The sequence below is a fragment of the Colobus angolensis genome, unplaced genomic scaffold (genome assembly GCF_000951035.1).
Source record: "Colobus angolensis palliatus isolate OR3802 unplaced genomic scaffold, Cang.pa_1.0 Scaffold134, whole genome shotgun sequence".
Classification (NCBI taxonomy): domain Eukaryota; kingdom Metazoa; phylum Chordata; class Mammalia; order Primates; family Cercopithecidae; genus Colobus; species Colobus angolensis.
In genome coordinates, this window is record NW_012114422.1 from 4,902,612 (window position 1) to 4,925,151 (window position 22,540).

Consider the following 22,540-nt stretch of genomic DNA (forward strand, 5'->3'; position numbering starts at 1 on the left):
GAGAAAAGGGAATAATGAATTGCTTTTTCTGCATATTTAAGTGAGCCTGCTGTGTAGATGTTCTCTGTGGGGCTAGATTATGTGGGTTTAACAATCCAATGCTGTCATTTACTATGAATTTTGGGTGTGTTATTTAACTTTCCAAGATCAAGTACAGATATCAATAGAAACAAAAGTATAGGGTTACTGTGATTGTTCAAAGAAAAACTAGAATGAAACATTCAGATTAGGGCCAGGTGCATAACAAACACTCAATAATTTTACATATTCTATCATTATTAGATATATATGAAATATGCAAGTAGGCATCCCAGAAATGACTGGTGACACAGATTTTATATGAACAGTGTTTTGGCTTGAAGATACAGATTCAGGAATTATCAGAACACAGTTATTATTTGAATGACAAAATAACAGCACTTCTAGAAGCACGAAATGTATAGAGACAAAAGAGAAATGGACCTTTGCCGGAAGATTAAAAATATGCAATTAGAAAGTTAGGAGAAAAGGAGAATATGTTATAAGAACATCAGTGAAGAAATCTATCAAAATGGATATGCTTCAAAAATAAAATCCTACATTTGACAAATGAAAATGGGCTGGAGAAAAATCAAGGAGTCAAAGTAGATTTCAAGATGTTGTACAACCTGGTAAATGACAGTGCTATTTCTAAGGTTGGAGGAAAGATGAGGTTTGAGGTGGGAAAAAATAATCATCACCAGTAAATGTCTATATAAAAGAGGATTTGATCACTTTTAGTTTTAAAAATAGAGAAAAGAAATAGGATATAACTAAGAAAAATATGAATGAGTGAGGAAGAATTAGGAAAACGCAGAGAATATGTCACTGGAGCCAAAGGAAGAAGGAGTAAGAGTTACTGAGTAACAAATAATGTTGAAGATGAAGACATTGGCAGAGGCCACCGGCAGCAGAGGGAACCAGGTAGGACCAGAGTCAAGCCAAGGTGGCTTAATCTCAGGTTCACAGTTCCCAGAAGGAATGGGTATATGTGTCATACAAAATGATAAAATAAAATTCTGCTGGTTAAAATGAAAACCTTTTTAAAATAAGACAAACACTAAAACACACGATGTAATGAAGCCTAGCATAATGTTTTCTGAACAGTCTTGCTCTTGATCAAAAAGCATAATGAGTATGACCTGTGGCAAACTCTCTGGGTCATATATTCTTATTCGTGTAAGCAGGTTATTCTCTTCAAATCTCAGCTTCCTTATCTACAAAATAAGCCATACTCCATTATGTCAAAATTTGAGGGATTTTTTTGTATCAAAATCTGGTTCTAAACCATAAAATACATCAGATGTCCCGATTACAACTGATTAATGAGTATTGCACAGTATGTATACTGATTTATCAACTGATTATCATTTAAAATATGTGTTTGAATTCACCTAAAACCTAAACACCAACAACTAAAAAACAGGTTCTCAGTTAGGGTGTAACCACTTTTGGGAAAGCACTTTTGGCCAGGTGTGGTAGCTCACGCCTGTTCCAGCATTTTGGGAGGCCGAGGCTGGTGGATCACCTGAGGTCAGGAGTTTGAGACCAGCCTGACCAACATGGTGAAAGCCTGTCTCTACTAATAATACAAAATTAGCTGAGCGTGGTGGCGCATGCCTGAATCCCAGCGACTTGGGAGGCTGAGGCAGAAGAATCTCCTGAAGCCAGGAGGTGGAGGTTGCAGTGAGCTGAGATCGCACCATTACACTCCAGCCTGGACAACAAGAGTGAAACTCCGTCTCAAAACAAAACAAAACAAAACAAAACAAGACAAAACAAGCACTTTTTTTTTTTTTCCTACATTTGTCAACGCTTAGTTTCTTAGTCACCAGTTTTTGAGACTAAACAAGATAAGCTAAGAGTCATGACCTGAGCTGGTATCATGAAACATTTTTGAGAAGCATTTTCCACTAAAGGCCCATGCATTTTTATTTCTTCTGATGAGTTTTTGCCCCTGAATTAGAAAATTGATCATTTTACTGTGATGCTTTGCCAATTTATTACTGTTATTACTTCTATTTTCATCATCTGTTTGTACTTTTCAGACTTAGAAACATGAACATTGTATATTTCTGCTGTTACATGAAATATTGTCAACTAAGATTTTAGTTTTATTTATCTTTGTTTTGTTAATCAGTTATAGGCCAATTTTCCACTAAATTGATTTTTGTCTGTCTCTTTCTATAACACAGTATTGTTGATCATGCAGTTTTCTCAATTAGACATGCTGTGCCTCTCTATCCCACTGCGTTTCACCTCACTTGTACACACTTAAAATTTTAGAGATAATTATTAATCAAAACACAGTTATTTTGCTTTCAGTAGCAAACAAGAAATGAGACCAGGTTGCTATGATTTTTCTTCAGCTACAGTTGAAGGAAATGGTCAGACCATTCTTCTTTATTAACACTAGTGTATATACCATAACTATAATATATTGTATACTTAGTGACCACAGCTACTTCCCTTATGAAGTAAAAGGTACTCATTATTCAGATACTATAACTTTGTTAAATGTTTTCTTTTCATGTATGTTTATGTTGAAAACACTTATGATATATGAGAGTAAATCTAAGAAAGTAGTTTATAAAACATATTTTATCTTACTAAATTCTGAATATGGTATGTTTCTATTCTATAGCTATTGCATTATAAGATTATGACATTAAAGTCAAACAAAGACAACTGGGATCTAATTAAACTAGAGAGCATCTGCACAGTAAAAGAAAATACCAACAGAGCATATAGACAACCTACAGAATGGAAGAAAGAAGATACTTGCAAACTATGCATCTGACAAAGGCCTAATATCCAGAATCTATAGGAAACTTGAATAAGTCAACAAGCAAAAACCAAACAACTTTATTAATAAAATGTGCAAAACTTTTCGAAAGAGAATATTAAAGTGGCCAAGAAACATATAAAAAAATGCTCAGCACCACTAGTTATCAGAGAAATGCAAATCAAAACCACAGTGAGATACTATCTCATACCAGTCAGAATGGCTATTACTAAATAGTCAAAAAACAGCAGATGCTAGTGAGGCTGCAGAGAAAAGGGAATGCTTAAACACTGTTGTTTGGAATGTAAATTACTCCAGCCACTGTGGAAAACAGACTAGAGAGTTTTCAAAAAAATTAAAACAGAACAACCATTTGACCGAGCAATCCCATTACTGTAGACATATCCAAAAGAAAATATGTTATTCTACCAAAAAGACATGCACTCATATGTTCATTGCTACACTATTCACAATAACAGGCATATGGAATCACTCCAGGTACCCATCAACAGTAGAGTGGATAAAGGAACTGTGATACATTCATACCATGAGATACTATGAAGCCATCAAAAAGAATAAAATAATAATCTTTGCAGCACGATGAATGGAGCTGTAGGCCATTATCCTAAGTAAATTAACACAGGAACAGAAAAATCAAATACTTCATAGTCTTACTTGTAAATGAGAGCTAGGCATTGAACAAACATATACGTATACATGAATATAGAGACAATAGAGACTACTACAGGGTGAAGGGAGGGGGTAGGTTAAAAAACTACCCATCAGGTAGTATGCTAACTATCTTGGTGATGGGATTTGTATTGCAAACCTCAGCATCATGCAATATTCCCATGCAGCAAATCTGCACATATACTTTCCATATTTAAAATATAAGTTGAACTTTTTTACAAAAATGTAAAATAAATGGAAATATAATAAGCAATTTCAGTGGATTGACACAAAGTAATAGAATGTTGGACTTTATTCTATTCCAGAAATGCATTTATTATGTTCTTCATGATAATGAAAAAAGAATTGAAGGAGATCTATTAATTATAAGACGCTTTAAGGAAGTAAATGATATAGTAACATACTTGGATATTTACTCAAATGAATCAACTATTTAAAACTATGAGAAAATTAGAAAACTTTGACTGTGTAGTTGATGGTATTATTAGATTGTTCTCATCTACAGATAGGTAGTAAACATTAGGGCTCTCCTATTAAAACGATGCCTTTCTTAAGAAATACATCTTTGATTATTTTTGGATGTATGTACAAAAATCTGAGTTTTCCCAAAAATAATTCTCTATGAGTAGCATAGTGGATACAAATGAAATAAAACAGTCACTTGTTGATGTTTACTTGGTGAAGCTGCTGATGCATTCACAGCCTTTATTATATTTTTTCTTTTTACTATATTTTTGAAAATTTCCTTTGTAGTTGCTTTCAAATTCTTTCCTTAAATCTATAATTTTATTTTTGAAATGTTTTGCAATGTCAGGTGAGGAAGAAGAGAACCATATTGACACCAGCATATAAGGGTAGTTATTTTCCCAGTATAATTTAATCAATGAAACAGAAATAATAACTGTCAGATGAATGTGTTATAAAAGTAATGTATTAGAAATTAAAATATTAGATTTTTATAATTGTAATCAGAATGGTTGTATACTTGTGACACATGATAGATCCACAAAAATATTATTGGAATTAACTACATAATTTAGGAAACAAATGCATTCTAAACAATCAATCAGAAGGAAAAAGATTTGCTATTTATTGATAATATTATTGTAAATACTAGTATTTGTGAAAGTAAATTTTCAATAAATTAAAATAAACAGAAAAGATAAGAATACAAATTGACATAATCCCAGAATCCAGAAATACTTATTCCTAATATTTTGATTAATGTGTTTTCAAATTTTTCAACTTTTCCATACTTTTACTATTTTGTTGCATAATCACAATAATGTACACGTATGCCTACTTTTAATGGTTAAAATTATAAAGTAAGTTATAAAATAAATATTTGCTTACACCAGTTTTATAAGTTTGAATTCTATGTGTCACAATATTTCACAGAGCCTTTTTTAGATATTGATATTATTGTGTATGCATAATATGTTCCTTTTGACCAAATATATAATTACTTTAAAACACTTGAAAATTTACTCATTAATTTTCATTGTAATAGTCAATTTGATAAAAATGTCAAATCTCTTGGAAAATAATGTGATATTATTATACTGAAAATTTGGTCATGCTATTGTCAAGAAAAATACTTAAGATGAGACTATCTAGTTGAATAAAACTATATTTAAATTCAGACCTGTAAATCCCAGTGCTTTGGGAGGTATAGGCAAGAGGATCCCTTGAAGCCAGGAGTCTGAGGCCAGCCTGGGCAACACAGCAAAAGCCTGTCTGTTATTTATATTTTTTTAATTAGCCAACTGCTGTGGCACATGCCTGTAGTCCCAGGTATTTGGGAGGCTGAAGTAGGAGGATTGCTTGACACCAGGAGTTTGAGGTAGCAGTAAGCTATGATAGCACCACTGCCCTCCAGCCTGGGAGAGAGGAAAGGAGTTTATTAAATTATTTAAATACTTAGAGACTCTGTCTCTAAAAAATAAGTAGATTAATTAAGCCTATTTGTCTATCATTTAATAATTCAATATTTTTATGACATCTTATTTGTGGACTTTTTTCCCAGTAACATATTTGAGTTAATTGATTTAACAGATGCAAAAAAAAAAAAAGATTATTGAAGAAAAATTAGTTTTTTGTAACATCAAAAACAAATTCTTGTATCATTTTCTTATACAATTTGGTGAAAATTAATTATTGAACATGAGATAAAAACCAACTCTAGTGCAGCTTAAATTAGTCAATTCTAAATTTTACCTCTAGTCTGCTGGATATTAACCTGTCTGTGATACAGGTACTTCCACAGGAATGTGATTTTCATTTTATCTGCCTTCTGCCTACAGTTGAATTGTACACTAACCTTCCCTTATTCTCATATTAAAGTGATAATATTGTTCCAGATAGGTTGGGGTTACATAATGTGGTGGCTAATTTTATGTGCCAATTTGACTAGGTCACAGAGTACACAGATATTTGTTCAAATATTATTCTGGGTTTTTCTGTCGGAGTGTTTGTTTTTGGATAAGATTAACATTTAAATGAATATACTGAGTAAAGCAGATTGCCCCCTTAATATCAGTGAGTCTCATTCGATCAGTTGGAGGCCTAAATAGAAGAGAAAGGCCAATTCCTGCCTCCCACCAGCCAAGTAAAAGAGAACTCTTCTTGCCTGATGGACTTTGAACTGGAACACTTGTTTTCTTCACACTAGAACTGAAACATTGGCTATTCCTGGGTCTCCAGGCTGCCAGTCTTTGGACTAGAATGGCACCAGCAGTTCTCCAGGTTGCTGACTTATCCTGAAAGTCTTAGAACTTGCCTGCCTTCATGATTACATGGGCTAAGTCCTTATAGTTTATCAATCAATTATCTATCTATCCATCTATCCATCTATGTATTTATTTACAAAGCAATATACAAATAATTGAAATTTACTGCTCAAATTCTGCGTGTATTCTGAAAAAAGGTGGATGCAATAAAGAAACTGTAATAGCGTGTGGCTTACCCAGAGTGAGACATGGTCAGAAATGTTTGTTTTTTACAAAAATTAAATCTACATAATCAGAAACCCATATGTATGTGCTCCATAGATTATTAATATGAATTCTTCTAATCATTTACATATTCATGTTAAAATACTTTGTATTGATTACTGCATTATTCAGCTTCTGTTAAGTAATTTAAATGATCATCCTCAAAAATCAGACACATACAACATTAGGCATTTATTCCTTGTTCTTGGGTCTCCCTGTTGGCTTGGGCAGTTTGGCCACATTTCAGCTCCATATGTAGCTGCCAAGAGCATCTTCTTATCAAAGATGTGAAGAGGGCACAGAGGATTCATCCTCTCCCTAAATGTTGTAGATAGGTAGGTGGATAGATAGATAGATAGATAGATAGATAGATAGATAGATAGATAGATAGATAGATAGATAGATAGATGATAGATAGAGATTATGGATGAGTAATATATAGTGGTTCCATGTAACTTGTGATGTGAGGTCTAAAATTAAATATGTGCTGCATTGACATTTGGTAAAATGAGGAGGGCCTCAAATGACCTAATTGGCAAGATTCCTGCCTGCTCTGCTCTTGCAGATAAGGACACCTAGCCAAAGAAACCTCCTTATCTCAGAGAGCAGGTACATTTTCTGCTTATCTCTGAGTGGTGGGTTTCAGTTTCCTGTCAGCATTCAGAATTATGCAAACAACACAAAGACTTCCCCACAAGGAAGTAAAAAGTCACTCTACTCTAGAATCTACAAAGCCTGCATCCCACAGTACATGGTTGGTCATTCCATTCCCAAGTGCAACTGCCAAATATGGTATGGGTTGTCCTCCTCCACTGGACTGTGAGTGTAAGTGACTAATGAACTGCTGTCTATTTCATCTGTCCAGTGTTAAGAGTCATGTGTTCAACCATCTTCATAATCCTAAGGCAGAAATTCCTCCTTTATTAATGGGATCAATAGGACACAATAAAAATATAACATATGAAAAATAGATTGGTAAAAACATGAATTGAAATACTTAGGCATTGAGGGCCTTTTCTAGATTTTGTTCTGACAGTGCACATGTTGCAGCATATTCATAAACAATATTAACATGAAGCAAGTAACAGAGAGAAACAGATCTGAAGGTTTGTAATTTCTGTTATTGCATTTTAAAATAATAGTATACCTCAACATTGCTTCTCACCATTCCCCCTTAAATTCTCCCACCTGCCCTAGTTCTCTTACCGAGGGAATAAGTCCATACTTTTTCTTGTGATAAAATTATTAAAAGCTAATAATATTTCTAATGTGTACTTAAATAATGATTTGGAGCCAGTTTATTCAAAAATCACATTTTTACTACCTTAACTATAGATTTGGAAAGCATGCAATTTTTTATCATTTGGCAAAAAACACTGTCTTCATTAATGTTGACATTAATAATGATTTTTTATAAAACTCTGAGTTGTAAGCTAGAAAAATTATGAACCATTTGAGGCTCTATTGTATATATATATATTTTTTAACCTAGTAACTCACATAGTATTTAATGTGTTATAATGCACATAGAATTTATCTAGAGCTGGTATAAATAGCAAAGTACAAATATGATTTATCATGTTTCCATATCATTTTAAATATTTTTTGGCTATCATGAATATTTATAAATAAGTGAAAAGATTATTATTATTTGCAACTCTGTACAAGTTTCACTGTTGAAAAGCTGAGACTGTTTAAACCTGTCTAAAAGCTGTACTATTCCAAAATCTTGTAGATGCAGTTATTTTATTTTAAAAAGTATATATATTGAGTTATCCTGAACTTCAGACTTCTTTATCAGTATTATCATCTAGAATTCTATTAGTGTTTCCATTTTGGTCTAAAGCATCATTATCTCTTTCCAGTATTGTTTCAAAAGCCTCCTAAACTGATCTCACTATATCTCCTATATACTCCCTAGAAACTTTTCTTCATCCTGCTGCTATATTAATTTCCTTTTGAATGTGCACTCTTTTGTGGCACTCTTCTAATCAAAATTATCCAATAATTTCCTATCTCAGAGAGAAAAAGTGTATATATATATGGTTTTCAAATTTGGCTCTACATTCAGTCACCAGGGCTTTTTAAATTTGTTATGGCTAAATCTTAGCCCAGATCAACTGAATCAGAATTTGTGGAGTTGCTAACCAAGCAATGGTACTTTCATAGTGATCTTATTGGGCAACTGGGGCTAATAACCACTGACAATTTTGTTCTAGCTCCTACTTCTCTATAACTTTATCTAGCACATTATTTCTTGCCAACTCTACTGCAGTCACATGGCCTGGTGGATAGTCCTCAAACTGCTACTGCCATTAGATAAAGAAGGATCTCCTTTTCTGAGCTGGATATTTTAAATGGTTCTAGTTGGCCTTCGTATAGCAATACTCTTCCCCTCAATGGGAGTCTGTGGAGACAGAGAATGTACTAATGCACATACCCATTCTAGAATATGCTGCAAACACCTGGAATCCCATAATTCCCTATGAAAAAGATTCTAATCCCACCTCCAGGGTCTTCACAAGCCTCTTCTCTGGACTATATTCACAAGTGTGGTGGCCCGAAGAGTGGCCAAAGGCTGTGTTCATTGGGAAGTAAATGAGAGTTTGGATATGGAAGGTAAATTCCCACAAACACATGTGACCCTTTGTGGTGTGATACAAAAGCCCAGGGTGGAAAAAGAAAGGAGGTGAATATCAGTCTGCTGTCCCACCTTGAGGGCTTGCCCTTCCCACAATGGTATATGCTCCTGTGTGGAATTTCAGAGTCCTAAATGCCAGGTCATTATAAAGGTTTAATTGTCAAATATAGATTATAATGATTTGTTAACTTGATTTTTAGTTTTAAAATATTTAAATATATGGTTTATAAACCTCCATTTGTATTTTGGTCCATGACTCTACAAATGTTAAGAATGGGCTATCTCGAACACATGAAGCATGATCTTGTCTTGAGGACTTTGCGCTTTTGTTCCCTCTGCTGGGAAGTCTACCTCCCAGAGTTCTTCATGGCATTGTATCCCACTTTAAATCTCTGATTAAATATTATTTTTTCTGTGAGGTCTTTCCTAACACTCTTGTTTTGAATGATAGTTCGCCTCCTCTCCAAATTCTAACATGTTCTGTTCTCTAAAGTGTGCAGTATAGTTCTCCAAAAACTTATCATTGTTGTGTCCTCTGGTGAAAGTATTATCCCATGGAAACAAACACCTGTATTTTGCAGAGCCTCAAATTCTAGGAATTTGAGAAAGAAAAGCAAAATGTCACAAGTGAATACAACAGGTAATAGAAATAGAAGTAATAGAAATGACTCTCGTTTTCACCCTTCGATTTCTAGATGGTGAATTTTGAATAGGAGAAGAACATAAAAACTATATAGTGGTTTCTGATATGAAGCATATACTGTATTATGAAGGACATTATTTCAGTCTGCAAGGTGTTTGCTGCCCAGCTGGTACCATAACTGAGTAGTCAGAAACAGCTAAACCATCATGCTCTCAGGCTACCTGCTACAGTGTAGTGAGGGAAATGGTAAGACTAGTTATGTCAACAAGTATGAGCTCATTGCCTAACTTTGTTTGTTATAAAGTAAGTGCCCTGTTCAAAAGGAATGATGTGAAGAATACTCAGGAGGTCATTAAGGCGTTTGATAAGTCCATAGATGATGAGTTTGACTAAAGCATTTTGGATAAGGAAGTTAAATTAATACCAGAGTATCTCTTCTAGAGATGACAAAGCACTGCCCTTTTCACAATGAAAGCTGTTGAATGTAATCAGCATGCCAGTATCCCCCTGGGGAATGGCACAGTACTAGAGCTTGTTATTGATCTCTGCTGTTGGCATGTTGGTCACTCACCCATAGTTAGCCAGATCAAGCTGGCTGTCAAAGCCCCGTATTACTGAGCACAGCATAACATCCATCCCTGCTGATATAACCACTAAGTTCCTATGCCCACTGGGCTACAACAGAGATATCTGGGCAGATAGACTGATTTGCATCCATAGAACAGTTCCACTTGTCCACATGGGTTTGAAGATTGCCATCTGCTGAAATGCTTTTTGGTTTTCCTTCATATGGAGCACAAATATCATTATATTTTGTGCCCACTCAGAGGAAGTTTATCTACATCATTCTTCCCAGAATTCCTTGTCACCAGTTTCCCAATTGTGTTCCTTCCATATCCCTGACCATCCAACCAGATAATTTGCCACTTGTCATGAATGACTTCAGATAATTACATCTGGCATTTTCTTCTTCTTGGTAAAATGAACAATCAGGCGTACTGCTCAAAATTCTGCCAACTGGAAAGATTTTCCTTTACCATTATTTTAAAAATGATTTTCCAGTATGAGGCTAAAACTTTGTAGCTCTCCACATTCAGATAGTATTAACATATTATGTAGAATCATTTATAAATGGGCTAGAGTATTGTTTTCGGTCTAATGGACCTAATGGACGTAAGAAACCATAATAAGTATTGAAAGTGAGGAAGCAATTTAACCTGCATATGAACAATGGACATGTGGACCACTTTCTAAGATGCCTTATATGAGTCTGTAGGACTTACTTGAACTCAATCTCATATATAACAATTTTGCTTGATGATGAAGTGCTGCTGTGCTCACCTAATTTTATGGTTCAGTCAGTCAGACAACATCCTTTTCATGATGTTCACTTGATAAATTTGTTGGTAATCATCAAGCATTCAGTCTCTACTCAGGCTCTGTAATATGCCCAGATCTTTTTCTTAAAATAAGAATAGTTATCCCTAGAGGGTGGTGTAATTTTGTTAAAATCTTTAGAGTTGCATTATGATTATCTGGATATGCCTGCCCAGTGCTCTGTACAGCCTACCTGGCTGTCATAGATATGTCAAGGAAAATTGAATCTGCTGAATCCTATGGTCCAAGTGGCAGAGCAGTTTGCAAGCAACCTAGACCTGCTGAAGAGCCTTTTCTTGATTTGAGCCACACTCCAAACTAGTAGCTTCTCAGGTTACCTGATAAAAGTTTTGGATTAGCAAGCCAAAGTGAGATATTTGTCACTTAGTAAATCTAAAAATCTCAATAAACATCATGCCTGTCTCATAATTTAAGGAGGGGACAGATGCAGCAACTTGTCTTCAATTTAGAAATTGTATCTTACATTGTCCCAGGCTGCTAAATCACTACAAAGCATGATGAAAAAAAAACTAACAAAACTAAAAATCCATATAGTTGGCCTGTAATCAATAAGAATAAATGGAATTTGAACTTGCATTTTTGTCTTACTGCTTTGAAGCCTCCAACTTTGATAATGTGCATGACCTACAATAGAGTGGATGCACTTTACCATGGAACTTCAAAAGCACTTGGCCAAGTACTTGAAGATGCTGAAGACAGAGACCCAGTGGGACCTCCAGGTGCTGCAGATCCAACTACTTCCTCATGCCAACAAGATAATCTGGCACACTTGTACAGTGTGTGCCATCTGAAACCATACCTAATTTTACATCGGATTTCTGAGTTTAAACATGGACTACTGCTGCTTCACTTCCACCTTCTAAATCTTGCACAAATTCATTGTGTGGCCAACACTGCACTAGAACCTTAAAGGAAAGGGAATTTCAAATTACATAATTCCAGTTTAGCTAAATTGATACAAAACAACATCACATTAATTATTTCCATGTTAATATCCTCTTCCTTTAATAGCCAGAATCTACATAATTATTTTGAAGTCATACTCATGTTTCAAAATTTAACAAGATGTTCTATGTCTTTTGCAACTGTAACTCAATTATTGACACCAAACTCTTCTTTCAAGGCAGTTAAGTGATAGCTCACTAGACTTGTAAGTGCACCCAAGGTAACTAAAAGAAAAATTCATACATATAAAAATCAGATCGAATTATTAAATATTTAAAAATTCTGACAAAATATTCATTCAATGTTTTATAATTTATCAAAATACATTGCTTTACACATTTCTTAGTGCATGAACCTCTTAAAAATGAATATATAGTCTATGTCATTTTATCAGTTTACGGAATATATTTCTACATTCTTTCAACACATCTATTAATTGACTACCAGATGACTGGAACATGGTGCAGGGTTTATAATAATAATCAAGGTAGGCAAGTCCCAATTGTAAAATAATTAGTATTCTGGAAGATAAAGGGGAGGGGGGATAGGAAAACCAGGTAATGAAAAGTAAAAGTACTATACTAAACCTCAAGTAAAGTTTTATGAGGTAAAGAAAACAGAGTACTGTGGGAGAGAAATATAAGTCTATCTAAAGGAAGTTACTTCTGTTAGATAGAATTTGAACTGGAAAAGCAATGACAAGAAGGTGATCACTGTAGGGAAATCTAAGATAAGAGATCTAAGATAAGTGTGCTCCAGCGAGATACTAAGGAAGGGGAGCAACGTTGGCATGTTACAGGAGAAAAATAAAAACAACAAAAAAATGGAGTGTCTGGAACATGATGAGAAAGGGATGAGTGTTGCTGGATGAAGTCAGAGAAATAGCTGGACTCAGAATATGTAGCATTTTATAGGCTATGGTAAATAATCGATATATGTTATCCTTGAATTTTTGAAGTGTATAGACCAAGTATTTTGCAAAATGCACCTCTCATTGGACTTATTTGATGTGTCCACACGATTAGATTTAGGTTATGCATAGGGATACCAAGGAGGTAATATTGGGTCCTTAGTAAATCATGTCAAGAGTCATGATGTCTCCAACTTGCTGTCAGATGGCTCCAAAAACAATCAGTGTAGTGGGGGAGGGAGAGGAGAAGGAAGGTTGGGAGGAGGAGAGAACAAGGAGTGATAAAACAAATGGATGGAAACTTTTAAAAATTACCATCTCTATACCCTTTGTTTAGGTATGAAAGTTCTTTGTTCTATTCTTCTTTTATGTAATTTTGAAATTGTATCAAAATAAAAATTGCCCAAAGTAATAAATAAATAAATAATATCAATTATCTAAATGTGATATGGAGACAATTATTTTTGGTATAGGAATGGCATGATACAAATTACATTTTAAAAATACCTTCTCTTTTTGAGCAGAACAGATCCTTTAAAAGTGATAGAGTGTAGAGAAGGGAAATTAGTCAGTAGACCATAATGATAGCCAATCCAAGAAGTAATGGCGACTGGATTACCGTCCATAACTGGATTTTATTCCTAAAGATAGAAATAAGTGGCTATAAAATATGTTGGAAGTAGAAAATAGGGCTTATTAATGAACTGAATTTAGAGTTTTGTGAAGAAATAACCAATCAAGAACCTTCTTGGTTTCAATTATGAGCAAGTGTGTAAAATGAGAGTAAAAGCCTGGATTCGGAAAAGTTTTGACAAGGAGTTTAAGGGGATGGAAATTATGAGCTATGTTTTGAAAATGTAAAATGTGACATTAGTATATAATATCCAAGTAAAGATATGGATAATTTGAACAATATAAATATTTTGTGAGTCCAAAAGAGTCAAATGTCATCAATTTCATATGACTTCATCACCTAATATTATGTGGCTGTGGATATTAATCTGCAGTTCAGAGAAAAGCTCAGATTTAAACAGAGATTTGAGAAGCATTGGAATATTGATGTTATTTAAAGCTATAAAACTGGATGTGGTCACATAGGAAAAAATGTAAACAAAAAATAACTTTATAGGTGAGCTAGCAACAAGATATTTATAAATAAAAATTGAGGCTGAGCACAGTGGCTCCCACTTGTGACTTCCCCAAATTTGGGGAAGCCAGGGTGGGAGGATTGCTTGAAGTCAGGAGTTCAAGACAAGCTTAGGTGACATAGGGAGACCCCTGTCTCTATACAAAAGAAAAACAAACAAAAAAATGAGTCAGGTAGTCCTAGCTTGTAGGTAGGCTGAGGTGGGAGGATTGCTGGAGTCCAGGAGTTGAAGGCTACAGTGAGCTATGATTGTTCACTGCACTTCAGCCTGGGTGTTAGAGCGAGACACTATCTTAAGAAGAAAAGAATAGATTAAGAAAACAAGTATAACAAGAAATTTCAGAAAAAGCAGATGAAGTGATTAAAATTATTTGTATTTTCTTGAACAAAATATTAAAACTATTTTTCAGTTTGATCTTTTGGCATTGCTGTGTTTCATTCCCTGTCACATAAATAAATAAATACAATCTCCTGAGTCACTATGAGTCTATAAACTTGACTCTTGATTTAATAAAGAATCTTAGCAAACCTTTTCAAATTTCACAACCCTAGCACTTACCTAACTGCGATATTCAACATTTTATATGCTGCTCCAACTTCTACCAACTGTACAATAAACTACTAACAGTTTAAGATAGACTCAAAAAGAAATACACAACCATAATACTTTCTTATGTTTTATTGTGCAATAAATTTGACATAAAGGTTGCAAACCCACATTTACTTGATACATGGTGCAATGTAAACTGATAATTTCCACTTTCTCTTCTCCTTCTCTTCTCTTTTTGTCAATAGACCGTTGATTTTTTATCTTATATTCAGGAGCCCCATCAAGGAGAAGTATATACTTGTTATATACATCAAAGCAGTATTTTTCAAATTGCTACTACTTGGTAGCAAAACCAGAAATGTAACATGAAAATGAAAATAGCTTAATAGATGATATAAAATTGCTCCTAGGGTAAATCTGGAGGACCAGGCTGAAAAAAATAAGCAAGAACAAGGTAACTAACCAGTAGACAACAGGCTACTGAAACAGACTGGCTAGATGATACTCTGAACATTAATGTTTCTGGAAACAGCCCTGTCATCACTCAGGAATGCCACTCTTGGAAATTTGATTATTTTAACTTGAATAGCCTCAAACTTTTCTTGAATAGCTTTCACTCTCCCTTAACATTCAATGCCTGAGAAAGAAAGATGTGCATTCAAGCTCAACCCAAGTTTATATGTCTATGAGCTATTAGGGTGTGAATGTAGGATGGGGCCCTGCTGCTTCAAGTTCCACCATCACACTAGGGATTCCTTCACAATTCAAGGGGTATTTACACGATGGATAATTAACAAGTAACACATATCTACTATAACCAAAATTATACATACAATCTTCTTTTGTTTAGAAAAAATTTATCCTATATAACATAATACAAATATTTCTTGTACAACTGAAACAAATTTCATTTTCAAGGGAAAATTGCCTAAAATTTCAGTAATTTTTGCATCCAATTCTATGTTTGAATTCTGTAGAAAATACTTACTGCATTTTACAGGAGGAAATTTGTTACAATATAAATATAAGTACAAACACTAGCAAAGATTTAAAAATGGATAAAGGCTCTAGTTTATAGCACATAATTTACAAATTACCTCCTCTATCACCCATTTCAAATTCTTCTGGTTTTGAGACAGCAATCTCAACCTGACAGGGTTCTCTACCTAATTCTATGATCCAAACTTATGTTAATTAAATATCTGTGATATTTGGTGTTCCTACCTGTACAGATTACAATAACATTTAGGCCTCTGTGCTGTTGTGCTAGTGGGTGTAGTAAGGGGTCATCTGAATTCTATTCATATTCTTCCCTCCTTTATGTAATATTTACCTATTTGGATGGTGAGGATTGATCATCCCAGCCAATATAAATACCCCGTTTTGACTTTCGATTTAATCATATGAAAACTACTTTGGCCAGAGATAATCTCGTCTAAATCAACGTGACTCATCTTGGAAGCATTCTTCAGAACCCAGACTTTCAAAGGAGCAAAGCCACGAATCATGGGAGATAACAATAGACTTTTTTCCCAACTACGTATTTAGGTGTAATTTAACTTCTGTCCTTTGTCTCCGACGGCATTCTGCTTATGGGAGGACATTTTTCGAAGATTGGTTGTTAGTTCAAAACACATTATATAGTCTTCAGGACAACGTTATAACTATTCAAGTTTCAGGCTCATGTGTTGGGGAAGGGAGGGAGATATATTAAGTATTTAGAGCTCATCAAGGTGACTAGCGTTATGTAGTCCTTCTAGTTGCTTTGGACAGCAGGTGGAACAGAGGCCTTAGAAATCACTGAGTGGTGACCAAAATAAAATGCCATAGAATAATATAAGCTATGCTTATTTTTAAGATGGCTTTACACTGATTTTTCACCTAGAGCCCTGATGGACTTATTAGAGGACACTTTTAGGAAATTTATTCTAGTTCTCAAATACTAAGTTATATGGACTTATCTTGATCATGTGTGTAGCTGCCTGCCTCTGAGGTAACCTCCATTGGTCTCCACCTCCTAGTATTGATTCCATTGTACAGTCCATTCCCACCTTCTACTAGGGTTGATCTATGTGGCCAATAGAATATGACAGATTGTTGGTATGTTGCTTCTGTGATTGAGTTATAAAATATATTGTGACCTCCATCCTGGTCCCTCTTTTTGTTTTTGTAATTTCAATAGCTATAGGAGTACAGGGGGTTTTGGGTGACATGAATGAATTGTATAGTGGTGAGGCCTGGAGTTTTAGAGTATCCATTACCTGAATAGAGTACATTGTACCTAATAGATGATTTTTCATCCTTCACCTACCTCAAACCCTCCCTCCTTCTGAGTCTCCAGTTTCCGTTAAACCTCTCTGCACGTCTTTGTGTATCCATAGCTTAGGTCTCACTTCTAAGTAAGAACATGCAGTATTGCATTTTCCATTTCTGAGTTACTTCACTTAGAATAATGGCCTTCACTTCCATATAAGTTGCTGGAAAAAAAATTCATTATTGTATTCTTGTATATCAGTATTTTTCCATGTTGTTAATATACCACATTTTCTTTATCCACTTATCGGTTGATGGCCATTTAAGTTGATTCCACATCTTTGCAATTGTGAAATCTGCTGCAATAAACCTATGCATGTGGTGTCTTTTTAAAATAGTGACTGCTTTTCTTTTGGGTACAAAACCAAAACTAATAAATAGGACCTAATTAAACTAAAAAGATTCTGCACAGCAGAAGAAATATTGAATGAACAGTCTACAGAATTGGAAAAAAAATTGCAAACTTTACATCCAACAAAGAACTAATATCCAGAATCTACAAGGAAGTCAAACAAATCAGCCAGAAAAAAAAAAAAAATCAAATAATCCCATTAAAAAGTAGGTAAATGACAACAACAGACATTTCTCAAAAGAAGATACAAAAATGGCCAACAAATATTTTAAAAATGTTCAGTATCACTAATCATAAGGGAAATAAAAATTAAAACCTCAATGAGATACAACCTTACTCCAGTATGGGTATTGGGCATTATTAAAAAATCAAAAACAATAGATGTTGGTGTAGCTGTAGTGAAAACGGAATGTTTATACACTGTTGGTGGGTATGTGAATTAGTATCTCACTTTTTTAAGTGACTTATCAGGGAGAAGTCAGCTGCAAGGGAGCACAGCTTTATGTTGAGACTCACGTGATAATTAACCAAGACTTTCTGCCACTGACCATATAAGTGAGCTACCTTGGAAGCAGGTCCATCAGTCTCTGTCAACTTTCAGATGACTGAACTTTGACTGACAGCTTTACTAAAATGTTATAAAAGATCCTGAATCAGGATCAGCTATATAAACCACTACTGAATTTCTGATCTTAAAAACTATGTTAGATAATAAATGCTTGTTATTTTAAGCTGCTATTAATAATGTTTAGAGCAATTTTCACAGTAATAGAAAATTAAGTCTGTTAGGAAGGTTGTCTTAAAAACATTAAAGAGCTATATTAATAACCATTACTAGAAACCCATAGTCCTTATGATTTTAGACTATTGTCATAGAATCCTTTGGATGTCAGTTTAATATGATATAATTTTTGTACTACTCAATGGAGATAATTAAATATCAAGCCCATTAACCAAAGAAAGTGGGATATATTTTTATTTTCAACAGAAATTTTGGTATGCCACAGCAAGAAAAACCATTAAAGCATAATTAAGATACCTTAGTGTAAACAGATGTTTTAGAAAACACACAGTAGGAAAATGAAAACACAGTGAAACAATTTTTGAAATTAAGATAATTGGTTAAAAATGGAGCTTCTTAGACAAACAAACAAGTAGTCAATCTTTCATGAGAAACAAGAAGGCTCACTTTGTGCTCAACATTGCTGGCATGATTTATTATAAGGAGAATATTTTAGCCCTGTGGAATTATCTTCTATTTTACATCAGCTAAATGAAGAACAGAGGATGAGAATGGCAGAAGAAAGAGTTTCTAGAGAAGAAACTAGAAACACATTTTTACAGCAGCCTTCTGGAAATAGAAGGGACAGGTTTTTTTGCTTTTGTTTTTGTTTTTTCCTATTCAGGTTATAAGCAATGCCTTGAACATTTGGGGTTTAGACCTAATCTTGTTCAATAGTCCAGAGTATCAAAGGCTCAGCATCAACTCTATAAATGTAAGATAATTTATATGCAATTATAAAGAATACTTGTTTACAGTTAGAAAGTTAGGAGAACAATGTTTAATTCGAATACTTTCTTGAGGGTTTCAGACTTAACATCAGATAAATACCTTGCAGTTTTCTCAGCTCAGTTACAACAGGAATGTTATTCTACACTCCTTGTTGAGGATGACCTGCCAGACTGTGAGGCTGACCAACTCCTGCAGATGACTAGGCTCCAATACATGCACCGACCAAAACTTATTACAGAAGACTTAGATAAATTAACAGCAAAGGCTCCATGAAACAGACCTGCAATGAGTCTTAGAGACAAATGATAGGTCAGAAATGTTAGATGATGAGGAGGATTTGCAGAGGGCTCCGGAACTAAGTCGCCAAGTAATTGACCTTGAAGATGAAGAAGCAGATCTCTGCAGAGCTATTCAGCTAAGTATGCAAGGCAATTCCAAAAATTTATCTCAAAATGTTCCATAGACCTCAGGGACAAATCTCACTTCAAAAGAGCTTTGGAAGAGAAGAGAAACCTATTTGAAAAGCAGCAGCAGCAGCAGCAGCACCAGGTAGATTCACCAGGACAAATTTCATATCAATGTGAAAGACTGACCACAAGTTCAGGAGCATGTGAGAGTGATCTAGGTGACATGAGTGAATAAGCCATGTTTCAGGCAGCTGTGACCATGTCTTTAGAAACTGTTGGAAATAATTTGAAAACAGAAGGAAAAAATATCATTCAAAAGTAATTTAGGCTGGGTGTGGTGGCTCACATCTGTAATCTCAACATTTTGGGAGGCCAAGGTGGGAGGATCACTTGAGGCCAGCAGTTCAAGACTAGCCTGGCCAACATGGCGAAACCACATCTCTGCTAAAACTACAAAAAAAAAAAGAAAGAAAATAGCCAGTTATGGTGGTGCACATGTAGTAATAGCTATTCGGGAGGCTGAGGTATGAGAATTTCTTGAACCCCAGGGGCAGAAGTTGCAGTGAGCTGAGATCATGCCACTGCACTCCACTCTGGGTAACAGAGTGAGACTCTGTCTCAAAAAAATAAAATATAGGTAAATAAATAACTTAAATACTCCTATTTGTCCAATATGATCCCATGTGATTACAGCATAGGATTCCAACGTTATACTGTAGGATAACAGCACAGCTCCATTTTGGTAATGTGTCAAATACATGAGGAAATAAGACTTTTAGGTGGCTTGAAAACAAAATGATGAGAAAGTGGGAAAATGCATCAGTTGTAGGACTAAACAATGATTTTTCAAATATTAGCCAAATAGGCATTCAGCAATTAAAGAAATTTAAAATATGTATTTTTTAATTGATCTTCTTTTCCTCACCATGATTAACTTAGGTACTTAACCAGGCCTTTCATACTCCTACCTAAGTACTGGATTATAACAAGAAGATGGTGTCATCTGTGGATTACTTAATTCCAACACAATTCTAAAAAATTCTCTATGATTTGTATTTTCTTCCAAAGTTAACATATATATTCATTGCATCATACAGAAATATGGTTTTCCGTATTTTTCTATTTTAATAATAAGCACACCTCTATTGACACACACACTTGTGAGTATGGCTCTATTTATCTATGGCATTTACCACCTGATGAAGTTTTGTAACTAAGACAATTTAGTTCAGTGCTTTTCTCTAATTAGGCCCACTGTAAAGACATTTTAAATAGAATTTAATTGTATTAATCACCTCTGATTGACACTGGACTACTATTATTTTAATAGTTGTCATCAACTCTCCTAAATACTTTTGGCAGAAATGTATTTTTCCCAACACTGTGTGAAAGAAAAACCACCTGAAAAGCAGGATTAATTCTAAAATGCCAACTCTTACAGTTTCTATTTTAAGGACATCTTAATAGTTATAAAGGACCACTTAGGAAAGATATAAATACATCTCTCTTTTTTTCTCCACTTATACTATGTAAATTAGCCCTGAATACCTGAAGACCCCTGATTGAATTATGAAAAGTAGCTAAATCATTTACAGGCATGTATGCGTGCGTGCATGTGAATGCGTGCGTGTGAGTGGTGATAATGACATAAGAACTGAGACACTGGACAGTCTTTTGGAGGGGAATTTGTTGCACATTTTAGTGTGTATTTTAAAAATAAGGCAATAGATGAGAGAAAATATTTGTAAGTAGCAGAGCTTCAGAATCCTTGACAAATCAAAAATATATAATATGAAAAATGCATCAACAATGGCATACATATCTTGTCATTGATTGAGAGAACATATCTGTTGGTTGGACATTGGAAATAATGTAGAGAAATAAAATGCTCTCAGTAATTTACAATGAACAGTAGAAGAGAGCACAATAAAATCCAGGTGCTTCCTCTTCCAAACTAGTCTTTGGCTAGACACAAAGACATGACAGTGGTTGGTGATTAGGTTAGAATGTATGCCTGGAAATGAGGACAATACCAATAAAACAAATATCTATTGCATTGTCATCATTCTACTTTCTGTGAAGGATAATATGGGGAAAACTAGAGAAAAAATGGTTCCTATAACAATATAATCATAGCAGTGTCTACCACCTGGCATTCAGAAATAATGACTTCCTGCACCTACCTGCACCTACCGTTTGCAAAGCTAATTCTGCATTCTTGTTAATGGAAATCCATACCTTGAGAGAAAATGATAGGTGTTGTAATTTATAATATTCTGCTTTACTCCAGCAGCACAAGATCATTTCAGTTTCTGTTTACTCATCTGTCAAGGTTTTTACAGGAACACATATTTTTAGCCATAACACCTGCATCTAGAATCTCATATATGTTATGCAAAATATACTTAAGATTTTCGGTTTGCTGCACATACACTCACGATATGTCTCTTATGTTAAATAGCGATGACGACAGGTGTACCAAATCAGCCTGTTATGTTTGTGGAGCTCAAAACGAAATACTGCTGCATGTCTTTTGCATTTTAAAAACCTAACAAATAACATACTTCAAGATGATTAAATCTGGAAATCTATTTTTAATTGTTCCTCTTCTCTCTTTTGCTTTCATCTCTAATGGAAGTCCTTCCTGCTCCCATTTCCATCTATACTATCCCCTGCAGGTTCATGAATGAGAATAATTTCTACCTAAAACCATGACTAAAAATGAAGGAAAAAGCCTTGTTTTGAGTTTTTCATAACTCTTGTTTGAATGACTGATAGTGGTTAGAATGCTGGAGTTATGTTAGGAGATTTAATGGTGTATTCAGTCATATTTAAATTTTTTCTTTTTTTAACATTTTATGTGAACATTTAAATGTTGGATCTTTTAGTTAGGGAAGCTACACAAACAGCTACACAAGGAGATCTCCAACACAGAATTTTCTACCTACCTGGTCTCTGTGTCTTGTGTTCCTGAGAAATCTGAATAATGTGTCTTTGGGGCAATAACTGAATATAATTTTCTGTATTTCTCTGTTCCAGCACCATGTTTGTGTGGAGATGAGGCATATAGATTTTTCTCTCTGTATGTCTTTCTCTCTGCCTCTCTCTCTCTCTTTGATTTGTTTATAGTATATAGATACTATATAGCTATAAAGACTACATATATATAGATAATATATATACACACATGGAAATATTTAACAAAATTTATAATAAAACTTTTAAATTTCACCTT

General features: G+C 34.4%; 1 pseudogene; it reads left to right on the forward strand.

Moving 5' to 3' along the window:
• The first annotated feature begins 900 nt into the window (after window positions 1–900).
• On the forward strand, window positions 901–19,627 carry LOC105506288 (annotated as a pseudogene).
• The last annotated feature ends 2,913 nt before the right edge of the window (window positions 19,628–22,540 follow it).